The sequence below is a fragment of the Rattus norvegicus genome, chromosome 20, assembly GCF_036323735.1.
Source record: "Rattus norvegicus strain BN/NHsdMcwi chromosome 20, GRCr8, whole genome shotgun sequence".
NCBI classification, from domain to species: Eukaryota; Metazoa; Chordata; class Mammalia; order Rodentia; family Muridae; genus Rattus; species Rattus norvegicus.
Window position 1 is genome coordinate 51,127,643 of NC_086038.1, and position 26,275 is coordinate 51,153,917.

The 26,275-nt window shown below is 41.3% G+C and overlaps 1 pseudogene; it reads right to left on the reverse strand.

The window, feature by feature from the left end:
- Positions 1-17,824: 17,824 nt before the first annotated feature.
- Cinp-ps1 (cyclin-dependent kinase 2-interacting protein, pseudogene 1) lies at positions 17,825-25,912 on the reverse strand (annotated as a pseudogene).
- Positions 25,913-26,275: the final 363 nt, after the last annotated feature.

A 26,275-nucleotide genomic window follows, 5' to 3' on the forward strand; every position in this document is an offset into this window, starting at 1 on the left:
TTTCACCGTTTCATGCTAAAGAGGTGACTTTATTTATATTCCATGTATTAAGAGGAAATTTAGATTAAAGTATGTCTCGGGAATAGAGTAGGATGAAACATTTTCAATGGTTCAGTTTTAGTAACAAATCCCCCGTGATTACGTATTCTTTCTGTGGTTGGGTGACTTTTATCGTGCATTTATCTCGAGCTCAGGTGAATGGACACTAATGAACTCTAACGTGCAGTCTATTTGGGCTCTATTAAGTGCCCACAGGAGTTTCTTCTCTATTCTCTCTCTTCCTGGGCTGAACTTGTTCTTAGCATCTTCCTCCTGGCTGGCATCCTCAGAAGCAAAGGGGACCAGATGGATCTTGATCATGAAGCCACGCTGCCAGATGTTACAGTAAAACGGAGAAGGATGGCTTCCTCCTTCACTTACACATTAATCCCTCTTACCTGACATTGGCATTTTTTTTATTTTTTATCTTAAGAGAGATAGAAACAAATTTGTTCATTTTAATGTTGAGCGCCAGGAAATACAAGAATTTACTACTTGCTTACAAATGTGTTTCTTCCACTTTCATAAGCGAGTTATCAAAGACCAGCAGCAACAAAAACAAACAACAAGCAAACACCTCAATTGATCCCAGAGTGGGCAGAGATAAGCAAACAGTGCACACAACTTTTCTAGCTGAAGACTTAGCTGTGCGTTCAGGAGTTTTAGTAAAACACGAATTCCTACCTAATTCAGGACTCCTAGAAGTAACTAACCATATTCCTACATGTATAGGACCACCAGTGTGTTTTATAGTATGATGTAATAATTTTGTTTGAAAAATAAAAGTAAAATTATTTTAGCTCTTTCATTTTTTAGTTACTTCCTTTGTAATTTTCTTTCGCTCCAAAAGAAAGAAACCACATTCCACCCATAAATATACCAGGAAAAACTTGAACCCAATCAGAAGGAGTGCTGGGGAAAAACGTCTTACGCACAGGATTTTGAAAGTGCGTGTTAGCCACTAAGTGCTGTGAGATCCTCTGACCAGTGTACCCGTGGCACAAAGCTGGATGAACTAACCAATCAAAGAGCTCAAAGAGACTATGGCAGCAGGCACGGGACCTGCACGGGTCTGGATCTGATGGGACCCCAGCCTGAGAGGAGAAGTAGATGCAAGCCTGCATCCCCAACCCAGAAGCTATCTCCCTCTGATAACTGCTAGCAAATGAGAAGTTAGTTTTCTTCATGGGAGTCTCACCGAGTATCCAAATTATTCTCAAGGCGAGGCCGCACACCCAGCAGTGGATGCCAACATACAATGTATCCAGTCACGTTTTGGGAGGTTTTTTGTCTTATAGTGCTTTCTCAGGGCTTTTTACCTTTTTTTTTTTTTTAGGTTTATGGGTCCTCTGTATATGCCATGTACTTTCTCATTTGCATTTTCGATGTATTTTTGTAAATGTGTGCATTTTTTATACCTACCGGAGTTTCATGAACATTTTCTTTGGCTCCTTTTCTTTTGCTTCTTTGTTTGCTTTTTCCTATTCTGGTTTGTTTTTATTGTATCTAATCTTATTTATTTTCATTATTATTATTACTATTATTATTATTTATTATTATTTAATGCCTGCTTGTATCCTAATGAGAGGGAAGGAAAAGATGTGAATTTAGGTAGGAAGAGAAGTGGGGAAGATCTAGGAGGAATTGGTAGACAGGAAATTATAATCAAAATCTGTAGTATTAAACATATATATTATTTTTTAAAAATTTTTGTGCCTTTGTCTCTCTGCCCAGCCATTAGCCACCAGCAACTTTATTTAACAATCAAAACAAACTGGGAACAGGGTTCACTCAGTTTCTTAAGTGTGGACATATTCTCATGCAATTTTGAGGACCAGATTAGCGTAATACAAGTAGCCTTAGATCAAATCCACAAAAGTTTCCCTTTTTTGTCCATTTCAAAGGCTCTTTTATCTCAGATACAGGTTAAACATAATTATGACAATTATGTAGAAGGTAAGGTATAATATGTATTTATAACATCTGGTCTATTATATTTTGCAACTTAAATAAATTACTCTATCATCTATCTTAACAAGTTTGCAATTCTGCACTTGAATTATATTTAGATTTTAACTTGTATTACCATCTGAAAACCATCTTCTCAAATCTAGATCATCTCTTTTTAATGTTAAACAACTTAAGTTTGATTATGAGTCTCTAACCGCATCAGAGGTCTGAGAATATATTAAAAAATATATTTTAAATTGCCCAGACCCCGTGAGAGAGAGACCCAACCGCCTGGTCAGGTGGGCACTCCTGAGGCTGCAGAACAGAAGAGACCACCAACACTGCTCACCCCTGCCCACATCCCTGGCCCAAGAGGAAACTGTATAAGGCCTCTGGGCTCCTGTGGGGGAGGGCCCAGGAGCGGCAGGACCCCTGCCTGAGACACCGCCGGAACCTGAAGGAAACAGACCGGATAAACAGTTCTCTGCACCCAAATCCCGTGGGAGGGAGAGCTAAACCTTCAGAGAGGCAGACAAGCCTGGGAAACCAGAAGAGACTGCTCTCTGCACACACATCTTGGACGCCAGAGGAAAAAGCCAAAGACCATCTGGAACCCTGGTGCACTGAAGCTCCCGGAAGGGGCGGCACAGGTCTTCCTGGTTGCTGCCGCTGCAGAGAGCCCGTGGGCAGCACCCCACGAGCGAACTTGAGCCTCGGGACCACAGGTAAGACCAACTTTTCTGCTGCAAGAAAGCTGCCTGGTAAACTCAAGACACAGGCCCACAGGAACAGCTGAAGACCTGTAGAGAGGAAAAACTACACGCCCGAAAGCAGAACACTCTGTCCCCATAACTGACTGAAAGAGAGGAAAACAGGTCTACAGCACTCCTGACACACAGGCTTATAGGACAGTCTAGCCACTGTCAGAAATAGCAGAACAAAGTAACACTAGAGATAATCTGATGGCTAGAGGCAAGCGCAGGAACCCAAGCAACAGAAACCAAGACTACATGGCACCATCGGAGCCCAATTCTCCCATCAAAACAAACATGGAATATCCAAACACACCAGAAAAGCAAGATCTAGTTTCAAAATCATTTTTGATCATGATGCTGGAGGACTTCAAGAAAGACGTGAAGAACTCCCTTAGAGAACAAGTAGAAGCCTACAGAGAGGAATCGCAAAAATGCCTGAAAGAATTCCAGGAAAACATAAATAAACAAGTAGAAGCCCATAGAGAGGAGACACAAAAATCCCTGAAAGAATTCCAGGAAAACATAAATAAACAAGTAGAAGCCCATAGAGAGGAGACACAAAAATCCCTGAAAGAATTCCAGGAAAACACAATCAAACATTGAAGGAATTAAAAATGGAAATAGAAGCAATCAAGAAAGAACACAAGGAAACAACCCTTGATATAGAAAACCAAAAGAAGAGACAAGGAGCTGTAGATACAAGCTTCACCAACAGAATACAAGAGATGGAAGAGAGAATCTCAGGAGCAGAAGATTCCATAGAAATCATTGACTCAACTGTCAAAGATAATGTAAAGCGGAAAAAGCTACTGGTCCAAAACATACAGGAAATCCAGGACTCAATGAGAAGATCAAACCTAAGGATAATAGGTATAGAAGAGAGTGAAGACTCCCAGCTCAAAGGACCAGTAAATATCTTCAACAAAATCATAGAAGAAAACTTCCCTAACCTAAAAAAAGAGATACCCATAGGCATACAAGAAGCCTACAGAACTCCAAATAGATTGGACCAGAAAAGAAACACCTCCCGTCACATAATTGTCAAAACACCAAACGCACAAAATAAAGAAAGAATATTAAAAGCAGTAAGGGAAAAAGGTCAAGTAACATATAAAGGCAGACCTATCAGAATCACACCAGACTTCTCGCCAGAAACTATGAAGGCCAGAAGATCCTGGACTGATGTCATACAGACCCTAAGAGAACACAAATGCAGGCCCAGGTTACTGTATCCAGCAAAACTCTTAATTAACATTGATGGAGAAACCAAGATATTCCATGACAAAACCAAATTTACACAATATCTTTCTACAAATCCAGCACTACAAAGGATAATAAATGGTAAAGCCCAACATAAGGATGTAAGCTATACCCTAGAAGAAGCAAGAAACTAATCGTCTTGGCAACAAAACAAAGAGAAGAAAAGCACACAAACATAACCTCACATCCAAATATGAATATAATGGGAAGCAATAATCACTATTCCTTAATATCTCTCAATATCAATGGCCTCAACTCCCCAATAAAAAGACATAGATTAACAAACTGGATATGCAACGAGGACCCTGCATTCTGCTGCCTACAGGAAACACACCTCAGAGACAAAGACAGACACTACCTCAGAGTGAAAGGCTGGAAAACAACTTTCCAAGCAAATGGTCAGAAGAAGCAAGCTGGAGTAGCCATTCTAATATCAAATAAAATCAATTTTCAACTAAAAGTCATCAAAAAAGATAAGGAAGGACACTTCATATTCATCAAAGGAAAAATCCACCAAGATGAACTCTCAATCCTAAATATCTATGCCCCAAATTCAAGGGCAACTACATACGTAAAAGAAACCTTACTAAAGCTCAAAACACACATTGCACCTCACACAATAATAGTGGGAGATTTCAACACCCCACTCTCATCAATGGACAGATCATGGAAACAGAAATTAAACAGTGATGTCGACAGACTAAGAGAAGTCATGAGCCAAATGGACTTAACGGATATTTATAGAACATTCTATCCTAAAGCAAAAGGATATACCTTCTTCTCAGCTCCTCATGGTACTTTCTCCAAAATTGACCATATAGTTGGTCAAAAAACGGGCCTCAACAGGTACAGAAAGATAGACATAATCCCATGCGTGCTATCGGACCACTACGGCCTAAAACTGGTCTTCAATAACAATAAGGGAAGAATGCCCACATATACGTGGAAATTGAACAATGCTCTACTCAATGATAACCTAGTCAAGGAAGAAATAAAGAAAGAAATTAAAAACTTTTTAGAATTTAATGAAAATGAAGGTACAAAATACCCAAACTTATGGGACACAATGAAAGCTGTGCTAAGAGGAAAACTCATAGCGCTGAGTGCCTGCAGAAAGAAACAGGAAAGAGCATATGTCACCAGCTTGACAGCACACCTAAAAGCTCTAGAACAAAAAGAAGCAAATACACCCAGGAGGAGTAGAAGGCAGGAAATAATCAAACTCAGAGCTGAAATCAACCAAGTAGAAACATAGAAAGACCATAGAAAGAATCAACAGAACCAAAAGTTGGTTCTTTGAGAAAATCAACAAGATAGATAAACCCTTAGCCAGACTAACGAGAGGACACAGAGAGTGCGTCCAAATTAACAAAATCAGAAATGAAAAGGGAGACATAACTACAGATTCAGAGGAAATTTAAAAAATCATCAGATCTTACTATAAAAACCTATATTCAACAAAACTTGAAAATCTTCAGGAAATGGACAATTTCCTAGACAGATACCAGGTACCGAAGTTAAATCAGGAACAGATAAACCAGTTAAACAACCCCATAACTCCTAAGGAAATAGAAGCAGTCATTAAAGGTCTCCCAACCAAAAAGAGCCCAGGTCCAGACGGGTTTAGTGCAGAATTCTATCAAACCTTCATAGAAGACCTCATACCAATATTATCCAAACTATTCCACAAAATTGAAACAGATGGAGCCCTACCGAATTCCTTCTACGAAGCCACAATTACTCTTATACTTAAACCACACAAAGACACAACAAAGAAAGAGAACTTCAGACCAATTTCCCTTATGAATATCGACGCAAAAATACTCAATTAAATTCTGGCAAACCGAATCCAAGAGCACATCAAAACAATCATCCACCATGATCAAGTAGGCTTCATCCCAGGCATGCAGGGATGGTTTAATATACGGAAAACCATCAACGTGATCCATTATATAAACAAACTGAAAGAACAGAACCACATGATCATTTCATTAGATGCTGAGAAAGCATTTGACAAAATTCAACACCCCTTCATGATAAAAGTCCTGGAAAGAATAGGAATTCAAGGCCCATACCTAAACATAGTAAAAGCCATATACAGCAAACCAGTTGCTAACATTAAACTAAATGGAGAGAAACTTGAAGCAATCCCACTAAAATCAGGGACTAGACAAGGCTGCCCACTCTCTCCCTACTTATTCAATATAGTTCTTGAAGTTCTAGCCAGAGCAATCAGACAACAAAAGGAGATCAAGGGGATACAGATTGGAAAAGAAGAAGTCAAAATATCACTATTTGCAGATGACATGATAGTATATTTAGGTGATCCCAAAAGTTCCACCAGAGAACTACTAAAGCTGATAAACAACTTCAGCAATGTGGCTGGGTATAAAATTAACTCAAATAAATCAGTTGCCTTCCTCTATACAAAAGAGAAACAAGCCGAGAAAGAAATTAGGGAAATGACACCCTTCATAATAGACCCAAATAATATAAAGTACCTCGGTGTGACTTTAACCAAGCAAGTAAAAGATCTGTACAATAAGAACTTCAAGACACTGAGGAAAGAAATTGAAGAAGACCTCAGAAGATGGAAAGATCTCCCATGCTCATGGATTGGCAGGATTAATATAGTAAAAATGGCCATTTTACCAAAAGCAATCTACAGATTCAATGCAACCCCCATCAAAATACCAATCCAATTCTTCAAAGAGTTAGACAGAACAATTTGCAAATTCATCTGGAATAACAAAAAACCCAGGATAGCTAAAGCTATCCTCAACAATAAAAGGACATCATGGGGAATCTCTATCCCTGAATTCAAGCAGTATTACAGAGCAATAGTGATAAAAACTGCATGGTATTGGTACAGAGACAGACAGATAGACCAATGGAATAGAATTGAAGACCCAGAAATGAACCCACACACCTATGGTCACTTGATTTTTGACAAAGGAGCCAAAACCATCCAATGGAAAAAAGATAGCATTTTCAGCAAATGGTGCTGGTTCAACTGGAGGGCAACATGTAGAAGAATGCAGATCGTTCCAACCTTATCACCCTGTACAAAGCTTAAGTCCAAGTGGATCAAGGACCTCCACATCAAACCAGACACACTCAAACTAATAGAAGAAAAACTAGGGAAGCATCTGGAACACATGGGCACTGGAAAAAATTTCCTGAACAAAACACCAATGGCTTATGCTCTAAGATCAAGAATCGACAAATGGGATCTCATAAAACTGCAAAGCTTCTGTAAGGCAAAGGACACTGTGGTTAGGACAAAACGGCAACCAACAGATTGGGAAAAGATCTTTACCAATCCTACAACAGATAGAGGCCTTATATCCAAAATATACAAAGAACTCAAGAAGTTAGACCGCAGGGAGACAAATAACCCTATTAAAAAATGGGGTTCAGAGCTAAACAAAGAATTCACAGCTGAGGAATGCCGAATGGCTGAGAAACACCTAAAGAAATGTTCAACATCTTTAGTCATAAGGGAAATGCAAATCAAAACAACCCTGAGATTTCACCTCACACCAGTGAGAATGGCTAAGATCAAAAACTCAGGTGACAGCAGATGCTGGCGAGGATGTGGAGAAAGAGGAACACTCCTCCATTGTTGGTGGGATTGCAGACTGGTAAAACCATTCTGGAAATCAGTCTGGAGGTTCCTCAGAAAATTGGACATTGAACTGCCTGAGGATCCAGCTATACCTCTCTTGGGCATATACCCAAAAGATGCCTCAACATATAAAAGAGACACGTGCTCCACTATGTTCATCGCAGCCTCATTTATAATAGCCAGAAACTGGAAACAACCCAGATGCCCTTCAACAGAGGAATGGATACAGAAAATGTGGTACATTTACACAATGGAATATTACTCAGCTATCAAAAACAACGAGTTTATGAAATTTGTAGGCAAATGGTTGGAACTGGAAAATATCATCCTGAGTGAGCTAACCCAATCACAGAAAGACATACATGGTATGCACTCATTGATAAGTGGCTATTAGCCCAAATGCTTGAATTACCCTAGATCCCTAGAACAAACGAAACTCAAGACGGATGATCAAAATGTGAATGCTTCACTCCTTCTTTAAATGAGGAAAAAGAATACCCTTGGTAGGGAAGGGAGAGGCAAAGATTAAAACAGAGACTGAAGGAACACCCATTCAGAGCCTGCCCCACATGTGGCCCATACATATACAGCCACCCAATTAGACAAGATGGATGAAGCAAAGAAGTGCAGACTGACAGGAGCCGGATGTAGATCGCTCCTGAGAGACACAGCCAGAATACAGCAAATACAGAGGCGAATGCCAGCAGCAAACCACTGAACTGAGAATAGGTCCCCCGTTGAAGGAATCAGAGAAAGAACTGGAAGAGCTTGAAGGGGCTCGAGACCCCAAAAGTACAACAATGTCAAGCAACCAGAGCTTCCAGGGACTAAGCCACTACCTAAATACTATACATGGACTTTCCCTGGACTCTGACCCCATAGGTAGCAATGAATATCCTAGTAAGAGCACCAGTGGAAGGGGAAGCCCTGGGTCCTGCTAAGACTGAACCCCCAGTGAACTAGACTATGGGGGGAGGGCGGCAATGGGGGGAGGGTTGGGAGGGGAACACCCATAAGGAAGGGGAGGGGGGAGGGGGATGTTTGCCCGGAAACCGGTAAAGGGAATAACACTTGAAATGTATATAAGAAATACTCAAGTTAATAAAAAAAAATCAGGAAAAAAAATATATTTTAAATTTACAAAAGATATTCTGACTCCTAAGTATCCATCTTGATAGTGCAGGAAAAGCCTGTGTCATTCACTACTTTGTAGCTGCTAGCATGGTATATTTAGTGAGATCCTGTCTCACAAAAGAAAGGGGAAAAAGGCAAGAATTGAATACAGTTCAGTGCAACTGTTACCCAGATCTGTGGGGGGTGGTACCCAGCCCTTTTGCAGATGCCAAGATTCAAGAGTGCCCAAGTTTCATGGAAAAAGTAGAGTGGTATTTGTATATAAACTTCATGTATCTTTCATCTTGTCTAATGTATTGCTATAGTATTTAATAATAGTTCAATGGAGATGCTATGTTAGCTGTACTTATATTCTTTAGCAGATAATGAAAAGAAAAAAATCTGTACATATTCAGTGGACACACAACACTTAACCAAATATTTTTTTGTCGAGGTTGTTTGCAGAGGTGGATGATATGAGGAGTCTGCCGAATTAATGTCTTACAATGTGAGAATAAGAAATTGAGGTAATAATAGTGACTTAGTTGCCAAGGCTTGGAGTCGGAGGAGACCTCAGTGAATACCAGAGATACCAGTGCTAACACTAGGCCTTCATTGGGGGGCAATTAAGTGCCAGGAACAGGTTTGGAGGGTCCCTTAATGTTTGCTTTCAATTCTCTAGGTATGCTATACCTTGATCCAAAAGGGAGAAGTTGCTTCTAAAGAGAAAAAGAATCAATAAGCAAATAGGTAAATAAGTAAATAAATAAATATTGGGAGCTGGAGAGGTGACTTTGTAATCAATAGCTCGGTGGTCTTGTAGGTCTGAATTCAGTTCCCAGTATCCATATCCTGTGACTCAGTCAGCCTATACCGGCACCAGGACTCCAGTGCACATGCCCCCTCCCTACCATACACATAACTAAAAATAAAGAGTAAGTTATTTGAAATGAATTAATTGATCTTAGCTAAAAATAGCAATGTTCTCCTCTCTTATTTGTTTTTTTTCTGCCACCCACTTTCCTATGACCTATAGAAAAGTTTTCACCAGCGAAATGAAAAGAACACCCAGTAAGATATTCTGAAATGAGATAAGAAAAGCTTGATGTAATTTAAGTGCAAATAGGTAATAAAAACTGATAAGAAAGGTATTAATACTCCAGAATTAAAGTGGTAAAGGACAGGAAATGAAATTTCACCAGAGGCAATTCAGTGATCAACAGACCAATGAAAAACATGTAAAACTCATTTAAAAAAAGCTCTAAAAATTAGAGGTGATAAAGTTTTATTTATCAAATTGATAAACAAGATTGAGAGATTTTAATATATAATATAAAAGGCAATATTTATATTTCATATATTTGAAAATGGTTAGGAAAAATATGCCTTTCAGAAACCAGCACAACTGATAAAATCAAACTCCTTGGGTGTATTATGGGAGAAAATTCACAAGGCACCACCCATAGATGAGGAATGACAGGCAGTCAATCACTACTGGTGGAGGAAGAATCTGTTTATTCAAGGGACAAGTCCCCTGGCTGGCTTCCCAAACCCCAATATTCAGCCCTAAAACATAAACAAGTGGACAATACTAATAGGACTCACAGGCACAGCATGTCATATATATCTGAGATGTAGGCTGCATCACACATACATATGCACATGATATATAACACAATACTTATAGAAGAGGTTATGAATTTGAGATGAGGTGGCAAGTGGGCAGAGGAAGAACTGGGGTGGGGGAGAGAAGGAGGGATGAAGTGATACAAATACAGTACACTCATGTGTGAAATTCTCAAAAACAAAAATATAATTTTCACTGAATTAACTTTCTTAGTCTGACACACTTATGAGTTTTCAACTCTTGAGTTCTGTGGATTGTGTCCTAGGTATTTTGTTCTTTTTTGGGCTAGTATCCACTTATTAGTAGTGAGGATGCTTCAATCCCACATGGAAGGGAGAAGAAAGAAATCACAGGAGGCAGAGGGAGAGAGGGACCTGGGTGGAAGAGGAGAGGGGAAAAGGGGAACAGGATCAGGTATTGGGGGTGGGGGGGTCAACAAGTGTGAAACCATGAGGGCCAGCAGAATGAATGGAAACAGGCAACCTCAGAGGTAGGAGGTGGGGGACCCTCTAGAATGTCCTGGGAGGTGAGAGATTCTCAGGACTCAGAGGAGGGACCTTAGATGAAATGCCCTACAGTGGGGAGAGGGAACTTGCAGGGTCCACCCCTAGTAGAAAGACAGGGCATCAAGTGGAGGGATGGGATTGCCATCCCACAGTCAAAAACTCCAACTCAGAATTATCCCTGTCTAAAAGAACTACAGGGACAAAAATGGAGAAGAGACTGAGGGAAAGGAGGTTCAGTGACCAGCCCAACTTGGAATCCATCTCAAGAGGAGGATCCAAGGCCTGACACTATTACTGATGCTGTGGTGTATCCTCTGAGATGCCCAACAAGCGGTTGACAGAGACAGGTGCATATACTTAACCCCAACCATTGGACTGAAGTCAGGGACTCCTGTGGTTGAATTAGGCAAATGCTAGAAGAAGCTGAGGAGGAGACCAGCAGTCTCAACAAACCCAGACCCCTGAGATCTCTGACACTGAGCCACCAACCAGGCAGCATACACTAGCTGGTCCAATGTCCCTGATTCACATACAGCAGAGGCCTGCTTGGTCTGGTCTCAGTGATAGAAGAGGCACCTGACTCTCGAGAGACTTGAAGTCCCAGGGAGTGGGGAGGCCTGGCGAGGGTGGGGGGATAGAGAGTGGGGACATAGTCTTGGAGACAGGAGTGGGAGGAATGGGATGAGGAACCGTGGGAGGGAGGACCAGGAGGTGGATAATGACTGGACTGTAAAATGTATAAAAGTAATATTAAAATAAAAGTTTTGATTCTTAAGATTTTATTTTGTTTTACATTTTATTTAAGTTGCAAATTTCTTGGTATTTCTCTAAAGTCCAGGAGTTAGGGTCAAGTGATCCTGAGTTGCCGGGTTCAGAACCTATTCAATGGCACACCATTTGCCCTGGACACAGAAACTCTCTCCTTAAGAGTTCTTCAGATGAAATCATTGGCATATTTGACATGGGCGTTTAAAGATTAGTGAAGTCCAGCCACTTGACATTGGTGTGTTCCAGGAAACTGATGTGCTGTGAGCATGTCAGGTCCTGGGATTGTAGATAAAGGCATAAATCTTGTATGTATCTGTGACATGGTCACCGTCCTGGGCTTCTTCCCTCAACTCTCTCAGGCGTGTTCATCTCCCAGCTTCCTGTCCCTTTCCTCTACACTGTAGATCAATCTGCTCACTGCCAGGCATGCAGTTGAGGCTCCCATCATTGCTTTGCCTGGACACCTGCCTATCCCCATGAACTCACACAGTTCTGTCCATCTGCCCTCTCTGTTGACTGCAGTCACTACATACCCTTACTATCACATGTATGAACCATGTACTAATTCATGGACAGTGTATTATTCACATGTGGTCTCAATGACCATCACTGTTGTGAATGCCTGGACTCTGAGCTCGTTGATTTATATTTATGGAAAGTATCAGAACAATGAAAATTATACAGAAAGGCAAAGGAACTTGGAACAGAGACACAGTCGTGCTGTGTGTGTTGGTTGCTGGGTGACCTGGGGAGACTTTTTTTTTTTTAACTTTCCTGAATTTCAGTGACCAATTGGCAGTGGGGGATAGAGGAAGGACCAGTATTTTCTGAACTTTTTTCTGCATTCACTTCTACTCTTCTCACTCCCAGAATTCCAATTTGTTTTCTTTTTTTGTAAATTACCAGGAGTCTGTGCAAAGATAAGTCCTCAACGTTTACAAGAGGAAACACACACACATTCATGCCCATGCTCATGGTGGGGTTCAAAATACTATGCATAGAGATTGGTTCAGCCCTCAATCTATCCTTTTCAAGATTTACTTTGTAATTATGTGTATGTGTGCATGACTGGGTGAGTATGTCAATATGAGCGCAGCAGAGACCCTGTATCTTTCTGAATCTGGAGTTACGGGTGGTAGTGAACTTGTCTTTGTGGGTGCTGGGAACTGAACTGAGGTTTCCCGCAGTAGCAATTCGTGCCCTTAACCACTGAGCCATCTCTCCAGCCTCTGACCTGGATCTTTTGCACATGTCACTTACAAAAAGAATATCAAGATTAATTTATAAAAAAATCCAACTCAAAAGATCAATACAGTTTTGGGTGCGAAAGGAATTTGGGAGAGCATTAATCATTATTCTTCTGATCCAAACTCTCAAGGTATTTGCCCCGCATTTTATTATTTTTTTTAACACATACATAGTCCAGGGCTCTTTCCAGTAAGCCATTCTTCATCCGAGCACTTTTATTATGCATTCTGATTCTTAACCTTGATGGTTTTGAATAGAGCTATATAAATTTGCCTCAAGATGACATGAAATATTACCACATCTTCTTCTATCCAGGCCCATAGCACCTTCGAGTAGATATAACAGGAGCTCATGAGCACACGGAGTCAATGCTTCTATGGTGGGATGAGATTTTAATTAATTAAGATTTAAAACGTATTCTTACTTCATGTGTATGAAATAAACAATCTGGCAACATCTGTATCTGTGTACCACATGCATACACGGTGCCGTGGGAGTCAGAGAGGGCATTTAATTCCCGGAGGCTGCAGTTACAGGCCACTGTGGGATCCCACGTGGGTGCTAGGAATCGACTCTGGAAGAACAGTCAGTACCATTGACCTACCTGTTTATCACCTGAGATTTTACACTGCATTACACTGGATGGAACTGGTTCTTATTTTCAACTGAGAGTTTAGTAACTGTTGTAGTCAGGGTTCCTATTCCTGCACAAACATCGTGACCAAGAAGCAAGTTGGGGAGGAAAGGGTTTATTCAGCTTACACTTCCACATGGCTGTTCATCACCAAAGGAAGTCAGGACTGGAACTCAAGCAGGTCAGGAAGCAGGAGCTGATGCAGAGGCCATGGAGGGATGTTACTCACTGGCTTGCTTCCCCTGGCTTGCTCAGCTTTCTCTCTTATAGAATCCAAGACCACCAGCCCAGGGATGGCACCACCCACAATGGGCTGGGTCCTCCTGCCTTGATCACTCATTGAGAAAATGCCTTACAGCTGGGTCTCATGGAGGCATTTCCACAACTGAGGCTCCTTTTACTGTGATAACTCCAGCTTGTGTCACGTTGACACACAAAACCAGCCAGAACAGCAACTGAAGATGCTGGCTCTCGTGCATAATCTCCATGTACTTTCGATATGATGACCTAAGTAAATCTGTTAAAGACCTTTTCCACCATTTCTCTGTGAGGAGCTTTATTTTGACCCGTCTTAGGTTTCCCTTGACACCTTTATTAAGTTGTAATGGGTAGGAATAGGATTTCTGGTTATAGGTTTTAGTCTGATAACACATCTTGGATTCCTCCCTGTCTCCTCTATTGTACTTTCCACCCTCTCAGCTCTTCTCACTTCTCCCAGTCCATTTTCCTGTGCTTACAACACTTTGGCCACTCATACTCTGGACTCCTGCTGCACAGTTTTTGTGCTCATCCCTAAATTGCTCCCCTAGGCCTTCCTGTTTGGTGCTCTCAGCAGCGGTCCCAGGAGCCTGATGGTGATGTCCTACCTTCATGCCAATTTCTACCAGAATCCAAGGTGGAAGGAGGAACCACAGAAGCACTTCCTCGTGGAAATTCCATCGCAAGAGTGCCTGCTTATCTACTTCTGGTTCTTTGCTCAGATGGCTTTCCTACAGTTCAGTATCAACAAGATGCTTGAGTTGTGTTGGCTGTCCTCTTGCACACTGGAGAATTCCGTATGTGTCTCCCTCCCTCCCCCTCCCTCCCTGTATCCCTTCCTTTCATGCCTCCCTGACTCCTTCTTCCATGCCTCCCTCCCTTCTTCCTGCCTACCTCTATTTTCTGTAGAATGGGTCTCTGTATGAATCTCTGATTACCTTGGAACTTTCTATGTAGCCAAGGCTGGCCCTGAAGAACTCATGGCAATTCTCTCGAGTCAAACTCCTGAGTGCTGGATTGTAAACATGAGCCACCACACCAATCTGTATATTACGTCTTAAACCTTTGAATCCTAGAATCTACTTCTGCTTCTGTCTGATTTGGCTGACATAAGTGGGCAGCTGGCTGCCCTATCTGGTTATCTGTTAATAACCCTCTCCTACCTCTGGTTGGATTCAAAACCATCTATAATTATTTCTTTTTAAGCTTTAAACGTCTCCTTTTACACTTATGTATCTTCCAAACCTCTCTATTTGCTTCTGTTAGATTTCATTTCTGACTTCTTTCTACCTCTTTATCTTTCTTCTAATCACTGCACGCAGGGTTTTATTTAAAATGTATTGTATTTATTTATTTTTGTGACAAAGATGATAATGAAGCGAACAAAAATTTTTGGGATTAGGTGCTCTGATTTTCTAGGACAAGGAAGGATATTAAAATTTAAAATGTAAATAAGAGCACATATTTTATATAACCAATATAGTCTACAATGTTTATGTTCTAGTTCTGCAAAAACCATTCAGCAATGGTGTTGTAGAGGGAAGAGCTAAGAACCTTGAACGACAGTCAAATACATTACTGCCAGACAGTAATGTAATAGAAGGCCAAGAGGATTATCTAAGAACTGTAATACACGGCTGTTGTAGAGTTATTTTGCTGTAATTAGATTTCCTGTACTCTTCCCTTCCCCTTGGGAGAGTGACTACTGGGATTATTCCATGTCTGTTTTCCATACTGAGCTTGTCGTAGATTACTCTTCCCATGGGTTTCTAAAAACTTAAAATGCACATTAAACACAAAGAAAACGGCATTGATATCCTGGACTGCAAGTTGGGTGTAATGTCAGAATGGACTTTGGGCTACCTTCCTGTGGTGGCTTGAATGAGAATGGCTTCCATATGTTTGAACATTTGGTCCCCAGCTGATGGAACTTTTTGGGAAGGATTAGAAGACATGGCTTTACTGGGGGACGTATGCCACCAGGGACAGGCTTTGAGTTTTCAAAATCCCATACCATCCATTCCCTGTTCTCAATCTCTCTCTCTCTCTCTCTCTCTCTCTCTCTCTCTCTCTCTCTCTCTCTCTCTGTACACGTGTGCATGTCCAGTACAATTCTTTTTAAAAATCAGTCCCTCAGCTATGGTATCTCTTTACAGCAACAGAGAAGTAATTGACAGAAGTCAGTAATGTGAATCAGGTATTGCTATGACAGACCTGACAAGGCTGCTGTTTTGTAGGGATGTGAAAGACTCTGGGACTTGGGCCTAGAAAATTGTTTGAATACTGTAAGCAGAGCTTAGTGAGTCATTCTAGTAGGAATATAGAGGATAACAGTGTTGAGAGCAATGGAGACTATGAAGGGCTAGCTGAAGAGTTTCAGAGGGTAACAATATTAGCAACTGGTTAGAGACAATTCTTGTATATTTTGGCAAAGACTATTTCTGCTTTCTGCCTAGTACTAAAAACATTCCTGTAGCTAAACTGAAAAGTTTTGAATTAATTTCATCGATAGAAGAGATTTCTAGACAGCATAATATTGACTCTGTCACGTGGTTATCAGTAATCACTCTTATGCACCTATACAATGGAAAACGCAAGGAGGGCAGAGAGAAATTCAAAACGTATAGTTTGAGGAGAAAAAGATTACCAACAAAAATTAATTGGTGGGGGAGAGCTTGCTGTGGAAGAAAGATCTGATACAAAATGGAATAAAGGGAGTGGCTCCCTCAGGGTAAACCCCACCCAGCTAAGGTTCCAACTTGTAAAGAGAAAATACCTAAAAGAAAGTTTACGTTCTTAAAATACAGGAAAGCATATGCAAAAATAAAAGCAACCGAGGAAAGCTTATGATAATGTAATTCAAGGATGGCCGGGTTCCATCCCAAGCGGACAGCCGAACTTGGTGGTGCTGTCTGTGTGGCTTTAGTGTCATGAGAAAAGGGGTTGTAGTAGCTTCACCAGTGTTAAGAGAGCACCGAGGCCAGGCACATCTCTTGAGAGCCACTCTAATGAAGATCCAGCCGTGGAGTGAAGATGTGGAAGTCAATTCTGAATTACACGGGAGACCCCTGGATCTTGGGGATGTCAGATCTAGCAGGCATTTGCCAGAGAGAGCTGCAAACAGTGGAACCCACCCAAGAGAGAGTAGCTGCTGTCAGCAAAGCCGAAAGTCAAGAACCATCCAAGCCCTTTAATATGAGGTATGAGTTAGAGGATTTGGCGGCTTCTCTGATGGGCTTCAGTCTTACTTTGGTCTGGTATTTCCTCACTATACCCCATCTCTTCCCCTTGGAATGGTAATGTATATTCTGTGCCACTGTGGGTTGGAAGTATCTAATTTGCTTTTAGATTATACAAGCAATTACAGTTAAGAGATTGCCTTGAGTCGCAGAAGACACTTTGGACTTTTAGAAAGTGTTGAGACTGTGATGGACTGTGGGAACTTCTGAAATTGGAGCATGGACACTGTGAATTATGATATGGGCACAAACTTATGGGGGCCATGGAGTTGAATGTGGTGGTTTGAATGAGAATGACCCCCCCTCTCTAAACTCACGTATTTGAATATCCAGTCTCTAGTTACTGAAGCGTTTAAGAGGGATTAGCAGGTGTGACTTAATTGAAGGAGCTGTGTTACTGGCAGTGTGTTCTGAGGCTTCAAACGCCTACACCACTCCCCATCATTGCTTTGAGAGGGCGATGTAAGCTCTCAGCTACTGCCCCAGTACCAGGCCTTCCTGGTTGGCTGAGGGTCCCGAACAACTGGAGCTGGAGATAACCCAAGAGCTTGCCTGTAAATGGGTTATGTTCTTCTAACTGGGCTGCTTGTCTGGCCTTAGTGGGAGAGGAAGTACCTAGTCTTGCCTAGACCTGAAGTTCCAGGGTGTACGCAGAGGTCCCCCACTGGATCGGAGGAGAAGGGGGGAGGAGGGAAGGATTGTGGGAGGGTTGATCAGGAGGGAGGGCAGTGAGCAAAATGTAGAATGAATAAGTGAAAAATAAAATAAAATAATTGCTTAGCTAGGTAGGCTGTGAATTCTAGGCATCCTCCTGTATCTGCTTCTCCATAGCTGGGATTACAGGCATGCTCTCCAGCTATAGCTTGCTGTCGCTCTCTATGTAGGGCTGGTGCAGCCACATGGACAGGTAGGTCAGGCCGAGGTTTCGGTCTGCAGTGTGGGCCAGCCCTGGGCCAATGGTGTGCTTCAGAAGGAGCTCCTTCTTGTATGCTTCGGAGAGCCGGAGGGAGACCTCATAAAAGAAGGCTGTGGCACACGTGTGAAACAGAGCGGCCTGTTGCTTCCCTGTACTGGTAATTTTCTAATTCACGAATTCCCTTGGTTTTCCAGTTTCACTTACTGTATTTTAGTCAAGCCGCCCAAGATGGCCTGTACCTCCTCACACAATGCCTCAGGTCCTTTATCGTAGTCCAGATTTATCTTTTCTTCCTCTTCAGTGGAAGTTGGGTTGCTGCTCTCTAATTCAACCTTCTCTTTACTCAACAAACCGACTTTCTGGTTGGCAATACTGCTCGCTGTGGTGAAGCCCTTGTCGCTGAGGCTTTCCCATTTCAGGATTAAGTTATGCCCGTCAGCTGCGTTGTCCTTGCGTTTTCTTGCACTGACGGATGGGACAGGTTTTCTTGCTGCCGCAATTCCAAGAGTCTTTGCTTCCGTACAATCCAAAGGTAGATCCCGAGGAGGTGACCCGAAGCCCCTCAAATCCAAATATTTGGTTTCTTAAAAGTCCCACATTGCATTGCCTTGAATTTTTTTTTTTAATGGAAAGGTGACAGCTTCAGATCGTATAATGGGCCTTCTTAATAAAAGTTTTATTTGAATCAGAACTGTTGTTTTTAGAGTTAAGAGTCATTACTGTATTTTAATGGTTATGAACATGGCATTTGGAATCAAATTGTTCTCGGTTTGGAAACTGACTTTGCCAAGTATTAACTTAATCTTTCTAAGCTTCTCTTTCGTCTATAAAATAAACGAAAGAACATCCATTTTACAGAGCATTGTAATGATTAAAAGGACAAAATATGCAAATAATATTGAGTCAGGTCATAGTTTGTTATTTTCTTTAAGAAGCATTTCATTATGTACTACTAAACGACAAATCTTGCAAAAACACCAACTATCATGGCCCTCTGAATTGACAAAAAATTACCAAGGTCAAGCCATCTCAGAGTTCAAAATTTGTATTGTTTAATAACAAAAATTTTTTGTTTTTTGCTTTATGCTTTTTTGGGAAATGTTATAAATTATATATCATGAAAATATATCAGGTAATTCGTAGCACAACTAGGCAATTGAACGTCTTGCCCCGAAATGTAGATGAGCTCTTCTGTATGTGTGGCATGGACTGTCCCACATCTCATTCACTTAGTGGCTTGGGTTATGACAGGTCATTAAGATGTACCTGTGGCAGGTTCCTGCCAGAGATCGGAACAGAGATTTAGTGCAGTAATACCTGAACAGTGTTCCTTTTAGTTGAATAACTTAGCTGTCACCTGATGCTTATGTGCTTCCATTGGTTCTCACATGTTTTAAAGATGACATTGTAGAAACTGTTAGCTTCTCCAGGCACATATCTGCCACCAGGAAGATAAAGGTACTAAAACAATTATCAGTATTTACATTTCAAACTTTCTATCTCTACCCCAAGTAAGAATCTTATTTTGAAAGATTTCCGACTTGGGTTCATCGTTCCACTAATTATTCACGTTGTAAGTATGTTTATATATGTATGTTAGGTAGGTTGATCAGAGAATGATAAAAGCATCAGTCAAATTGAGTAAAATTTTATCTGGAAACCTTTTGAATTCAAGCCTTGTGTATGAATCTACAAAGCTCAACCCCGTTGCTTGCTCCCCCATCTCTTCGGGCATCTACTGCAAGGGTAGCACAGGTACACTCTGAGGTGGAGTACACAGGACACAGACATGGCCTTCTCTCCCTAGGGACTGATTACCCTCACTAGGAAGAAAGCATCCACATAGAAATGACAATAAAAGCCGCCCAATGGACAAGATAAAGGACTGATGGAGTATAGCCACCAAGAGATATCAAAATCAGATAGATGAAAAGTTTGGTTTAGATGAAAAGGGCTTTTGAAATAGGGGGTCTTTAATTCAGCTTGGAAAGAGCTGATAATCATAAATTGGGGTTGAATGAAAAGCACATTCTAGGTGAGAGGAAAGACAGTGGCAACAGTGTAGAGTCATCACTTAGGGTTGAGTTTCAGATGAGTGGGTCTTGTATTAAAAGATTTATTGTGAACTAGTCTATGGGGGGAGGGCGGCAATGGGGGGAGGGTTGGGAGGGGAACACCCATAAGGAAGGGGAGGGGGGAGGGGGATGTTTGCCCGGAAACCGGGAAAGGGAATAACACTCGAAATGTATATAAGAAATACTCAAGTTAATAAAAAATAAAAAATCAAAAAAAAAAGATTTATTGCATTGGTTTGCATTGGTTTGAAGCTAATGTAGAATGTATATTGAGGGAAACATGAGCCCTGAATGGGATGAATTATGCAAAATTGTTAAACTATCACTTTACAGGACTTTTCAAATGTCAGTCAGCAGGAATTATTGTTGTGTACACATAGATGTTCTGGAAGCCAAGACGAGGCAGTCAAAACAGCCTCTAAAATAAAACGGGCACAGTATTTGGGGTAACACGCAGGAAGAATGGAGAAGACTGACTTGGCTGACAGTTTAGAAAACAAATCCTAGATTTGTCCTGTCTATAAGAAATTCGGGGACAAAGACAGAGCAGAGATTGAGGGAGTGGTGAACCAATAACCGGCCCAACTTGAGACCCATCCCATCGGCAAGCACCAATCCCTGACATTAGTGATTCTCTGTTATGCTTGCAGACAGGAGCCTAGCATAACTGTCTTCTCAGAGAGTCACCCAGCAAAGTGACTGAAACAGATACGGAGACCCACATGGAAATAGCGTGAGCTCAGGGAGTCTTATGGAAGAGTTGTGAAAAGGATTGAGGGACCCGGAAGGGATAGGAACTCCACAGGAAGACCAACAGAGTCCACTAACCTGAACCTCTGAGGGCTTTCAGAAACCAAACCACCAACCAAAGAACAAAGACAAGGTTTACTTAGGCTCCTTGCATGCAGTTTGGTCTTCATGGGGGTCCCCCAACAACTGGAACAGGGGCTGTCCCTAAATCTGTTTGTTGCCTGCCTATAGAACGATCTCCTAACCAGGCTGCCTTGTTTGGCCTCAGTGGGAGAGGATCCACCTAGCTCTGCAGGGACTTGGTGTGCCAGCTGGGGGATACCCAGGGAGGGGCTTCCACCCTATCAGAAGAGGAGAGGGAAGAATGGGAAGGAAACGTGGGAGGGGAGAACCAGAAGCTGGGGCAGCGGTTGGGATGTAAAGTGAATAAAGAAAAACAACAAAGAAAAAAAAAACAAATTACATATGCAAAATAATTTCAAACACATTGAGAGAGAAAGGAAGGAAATATAATGGGAATATAATGGGATGAAGCTGTCCAAGGAAGAAATTCATGAGATTTTTTTTTTCTGTTTGTTTGCTTGTTGTTTTTTTTTTGTCTATTTAAAAAAACCACTTTTGAATAATGAGTATTACCTTTTTTTTGAGACAGTCAAAAAAGTAAAAACATCAAACAAAACAAATTCTAATTTATATGTGCCATTTAGGTAGCTGGTAGGACTTTCTTTACTCTTCCCGGAGGTAGATAAGTAATGGAGCTGTAGACGTGTTGAGCTCTGGGGTGTGACTGCAATTCTAGCGCACACAAAGAAATTGCGAGTTGTTCTGTGTTCGGTTTAATGATTATAATTTGAATTCATATTTCTCATAATTTATTTTCTTCTTCGTTTCACATGACTGGGTTTTCCGTGGGTGCTGATTGAGCTCCAGTAATCGGAAGCATTTATGTAAGATTTCAGCAAGTAAGCAATCTGGAGGAAGAGACCTGCGTGCATTCTTTTTCTGGGTGGGGTGGGCAGAGGGGAAGATGCAAAAGCCCCGTGGTAGGCAGGCAGTGATGTCTGTAAGACAGAGGTTCTGGTCAGAAGAGCCACTGGTTCTGACCATGCCGTAGACTTAAGTTCTTGGCAGGAACTCAGGCTGTAGTCTGTGGGAGTTGTAGCTCTGGGAGGAGCTGTACTTAGAGATTGGTACTCCATTTTGTTGAGACAGGGTCTCATTGTGTAACAAGACTTGCCTAGAACCTAGTATGTAGACCAAGTTATCTCTGAACCTATAGTGCAACCCTACCACTGGCTCTAATCCCAAATCCTGGGATTAAATACTAGATAAAGATATTTTGCTCTCAGCTGTTTGGCTGGTTCTCAACTCCTCCTAAAGTTTTTGTCAACTACTCAATAATCTTTTGATAACTTCCTTTTAATTAATGTTTAATGTTGGCTTTCCTCTAGAAATCCTGATATGTAAATTAGAGGGCAAGGGTTTAAGGAAGAAATATAGTCATTTAAGGAAGATGTATAGTCTTAAAAGATGGATGGAAGAAGTGGAAACACTGATATAGAACAGGAGTCAGACACTAAACTCCTCTCTCTCTCTCTCTGTTTCTCTCTCTGTTTCTCTCTCTCTGTTTCTCTCTCTCTGTTTCTCTCTCTCTCTATGTGTGTGTGTGTGTTTTCTCATTTCTTGTTCTTGTTAAACAAAATAAATTATGTTTATTTCTATTCTCTGTTCAATTTTGTGGGTGTTTCATAGAGAAAATTTACACTTCTTTTGAGCTCCCTACCTCTCTTTTTTTGCATTGGTTATTTTATTTATTTACATCAAATGATGTCCCCCCCCCCTCCCAGTTACCTTCCACAAATCCCCATGCCCTCTCCCTCCCCCTGCTTCTGTGAAGGCACTTCACTCACCCATTCCCTCCTTAGCTCCCTAGTATTCCCTAGCACTGGGCCATTGAGCCTCCACAAGACCAAGGGCCTCTCCTCCCAGCAATGCCAGATAAGGTAATCCTCTGCTACATATGCAGCTGGAACCATGGGTTCCTCTATGTGTACTCTTTGGTTGGTGGTTTAGTCCCTGGGAGCTCTGATTGGTTGATACTGTTGTCCTTCCTATGGGGCTGCAAACCCCTTCAACTCCTTCAGTTCTTCCCCTAAGTCCTCTATTGGGGTCCCCACGCTTAGTCCAATGGATGACTGCATGCATCTGTGTGTGTATTGGTCAGGCTCTGGCACAGCCTCTCAGTGGACCGCTAAAGCAGGATACTGTGAGCAAGAGCTTATTGGCATCGGCAATAGTGTCTGGGTTTGGGGTCTGCAGATGGGATGGATCCCTAGATGGAGGAGTCTCTAGATAACCTTTCCTTCAGACTCTGCTCCACTCTTTCTTTGTCCTTTTAGACAGGAACCATTCTGGGTTAAAATTTTGGGCTGGGTGGGCGGCCCCATCCTTCAAATGGGTGTTGTGCCTAACCTCTGGATATGGTCTCAACATGTTCTCTCTTCCCTTTGTTGGGTTTTTCAGCTAATGTCATCCCCATTGCGTCCTGGGAACCTCTTGCTTCCCCAGCATCTGGGACTTTCTAGTGGCTCCCTCCAGTTCCCCATCCCCAACTGCTGCACACCTCTGTTCAATTTCCTGACTCTCAGTACTTCTCCCCTATCTCCTCCCATACCTGATCCTGTCCCCTTTCCCCTTCCCCTCCTCTCTCCCTCCCAGGTCTTCCCTCTTCCTCCCTTGGTTATTTTGTTCCCCCTTCTAAGTAGGATTGAAGCATCCACATTTTGGTCTTCCTCCTTCTTGAGCTTCATATGATTGTGAGTTGTATCATGGGTATTCTGAGCTTTTGGTCTAATATCCACTTATCAGTGAATACAAACCACGTGTATTCTTTTGTGATTGGGTCACCTCACTCAGGATGATATTTTCTAGTTCCATCCATTTGCCTATGAATTCCATGAAGTCATTGTTTTTAATAGCTGAGTAGTACCCCCTTGTGTAAATGTACCACATTTTCTCTATCCATTCCTCCATTGAGGGACATCTGGGTTCTTTCCAACTTCTGGCTATTACAGGAGTGGTTTAGCTGAGTCCTCAGGTAGAACTATTTCCAATTTTCTGAGGAACTGCCAGACTGTTTTCCAGAGTGGTTGTACCAGCTTGCAATCCCATCAGCAACAGAGGAGTGTTTCTTTTTCTCCACATCTTTGTAGCTCTAATGTACATCAAGGAGCTGCAGGGATGGCTCAGGGGTTAAGAGCACTGACTGCTCTTCCAGAGGTCCTGATTTCAATTCCCAGCAACCACATGGTGGCTCACAACCATCTGTAATAGGATCTGATGCCCTCTTCTGGTGTGTCTGAAGACAGAGACGATGTAAGCACTAAATAAGTCTTTTAAAAAATAGTACCTCAAAAAAAAATAGTACCTCAGGTATGCTGGTTAGGGATGACCCTAGTGACACTATTTTAACTTGTCTTTTGAGATGGCATCCTCAAATGCAGTCACATCATGAAATACCAGGCCCGTTTTATCCTCTGAAATTTGTGGTACTTAATTTAGCCCCTGAGAGTATCTGAGTTCCTTTCTTGTGTGTTTGCTTGCTTGACCTCTGGAGCTGGAAGTGCTGTGAGAACAGAGCTCACATCTTTTAAATCTTTTCACCCAGAGCATGTAGAAGGATCTGAGTATGTAGTAGACATTTAACATGGTTGCTTTTTGAATTATATCCTTCCTATGGCATAATTCACATTAGATTTTTAAAGCCTACTTAAAATATAAATTTTGCCCTGAGATTAAATGACCAAGAGCTCTGCTATCATTTATTGCATGCACCAATGATCTGTGTAGCATTTTCTCTGGTGCCTTCCTGAGCTGGCAGGAGCCAGCCATTCATTTAAATTGGCAACAGACATGGAAATGAATTTGTGTGCTGTCTTACTTGGTAATAAAACTTAAAGTGCAGTGTAATTTGTGATGGTTTGAAGCAGTAATGCAATTTTGGCAAGTGTGCTATATCTCTACAAGACTTACTGTTTGAAGATTTTCAAATCAGGGGGTTATAGACTCTCTACCTAAAAACAATTGATTAAAGCCTTTTCCTTCTGGACTTGATCCAATCCCCACTAGAAAGAGCTAAAGCATAGGCTACGTTTTGGTTGAGGTTTGCCTGACCACGTGGAGTTGGCCTGATTATGTAATGCCTTCTCTGCTTTGTTTTATATTAGGAATACAATTTTTCTCCTAATCTGAGGGATAGAAGATAAGAAGAAAGATCTCCAATACAAGTTTACAATTGCAATTAAGGCAGCAATGGAAATGCATTGCAACACAGGGACAATACGCTGGGGAAATGGCAAAAACCATTTCAACTTTTCAACTTGCTCTGTGAAATAATTCTCATATTCTTCAGTATATAAATAAGTAGCAGTTAGATGCTTGTATGATAGATTAGAGGGCTTCTCGGTGGCTCTTTCTTTCTGGAATTTTAAACTAGAGATGTAAATATTTCTACATGCAATATCAAACAATCTAGAATTTATTTCAATGTAGTGGACTCTAAAAAAAGAAATCCTTAACCCTAATAAAGGGTTTTCCTAAATGATTCACTTGATTTCTACTATGTTCATGCCTTTAGTTCTAATGATCATTTTAAAAATGATTTATATCTTAGTGTATCAAAATAAATTTACTACAATCCATCCTTTATTGCTGGATAAAATACTCTAGGCTCCCATGACATATGCATGTGTTCATCAACATGGCAGATTTATGAGCTGCCCTATGGTAGTTATTGCAATGACAGAGTATTTCTGGTAGGAGTCTCTTCTGGAAGGTTTATACAAGACAGCATACAAATGTTACTTGATTTAATTGGACTCATAAATAGTCGTCATTATATCTTTTTTTGCCCCCCCATCATTATATCTTTAAAGGATTTAGTTTATCAAGTGTCTTCAAAGTCATACTTTTCATTGGGTAGAAGAAAGTGGCCAATACATAGTCTCCCTCCCAAACAATGAGCTACTTCCCTGGTTTATCACCCCAGCTTTCTGTTTATGCTCTCGGCAACTCTTTCTTTTCAACCTGAGTCCCACCTTGCCGGAGAAGCTTTAACAGTGACGAACTCATCCATTTCAGTTACCATCTCTTCCCTTCTCGTCTCACATCACATTAGATAAATGTCAGTGTTACCATTTTTAGCAATCTTACCAAAACACTATTTCCCAGAAATTTCTCATTTAATCCTTGAGCAGCTTTCCTTCCATTTGGATCACCATTCCAATCTTGAGTTATATTTTTCAATAGATTTACTTTTCACTTGAGCCTGACTCTGTCATACTTATTGTGTTAATATATGGAGAATATTATATTGGTTTTTCCTATTTCACATTAGAAAAAAAAACCCAAGAAGTGGTAAACAGGGGTGACCATCTATGAACTGCACACGCTCACTCCCATCCTCTACCATCCTCACTTCCTGCTTATCTCAAAGAATAATGTTTTCCAT